The sequence below is a fragment of the Lupinus angustifolius genome, unplaced genomic scaffold, assembly GCF_001865875.1.
Source record: "Lupinus angustifolius cultivar Tanjil unplaced genomic scaffold, LupAngTanjil_v1.0 Scaffold_633, whole genome shotgun sequence".
Taxonomy (NCBI): domain Eukaryota; kingdom Viridiplantae; phylum Streptophyta; class Magnoliopsida; order Fabales; family Fabaceae; genus Lupinus; species Lupinus angustifolius.
Window position 1 is genome coordinate 27,768 of NW_017727960.1, and position 1,085 is coordinate 28,852.

A 1,085-nucleotide genomic window follows, 5' to 3' on the forward strand; every position below is an offset into this window, starting at 1 on the left:
AATGTATATATAGATATGTGTGTGTATGTATATATTTAATACATAATAAAAACACTTCAGAACATAAAATAAGAACTTAGGTCGACAGACATAGTGCATTTCGACACACTAGTATATATAAAAGTAATTCATTGCACCTCACATATATTATTTCATTTAGAGCTTCTACTCTAACTCTCTTACTTTTGGTAGGTAATTACTCTTCATTTATCTATGGAAGCATGTCAATTTAAAGAAGTGTGAAAATATAATCAAATTAAAGATTATTTGTTTCTTTCTTATGAGAAAGTAATTATTTTATAAGAATTTCTTCTATATAAAGATTGTACAACTCACATAATATGAATAGGAAGTGAAATGACTATTAATACACTATAATATATAAATAAAATATATTAAAAATATAAAGTAATAAATGAGATTTTAATATATATTTATTGCTATTTAATAATTTAAATGTATATATTTATTACTAATTAAAAAACATTAATTATAAAGAGTAACGTTTTACATAAAATATAAAATATTTTTGTTAGGTATCAGTAGCCTAGACACACATAGAAGAGGCTTGAATTAGTGTAGCGGTTATCAATTACCGCTTTTCACACCAAAACCCAGTTATGGAAAATAGCCCAGGTAATCGATTAACCAGTGGGCTTAATCGATTAACACGAAACAGAAACAAAATTGCCAGATCAACTTCTTGCACAATTATTTACCAACAAACAAGCATAGATACATCATATATTTTTATGCAAAATTAACAAGGATATAGCAAAGTATTAGTATGCAAAATATCAGCTTCAAACACGAATTAAAACATTGTGAATTATAAAAGAGATTGAGAGAGAAAAACTTGCACAAATAATTATTACGGAAGCTATCATACAATATGCAAATAACATCAAACACAATAAGTAACCTTTCTCCCCCTTTTGACATTATCAAAAGGATACAAATATTCAATTCTAGTCAAACGTCAGAAGAGTTATTATGGTTAAGACATACTGTGATTAATCAATTAATTTTGGGTGTTTAATTAATCAACCAGCTGTAAGAAAATTGCACAAATGCTTATTTTAATA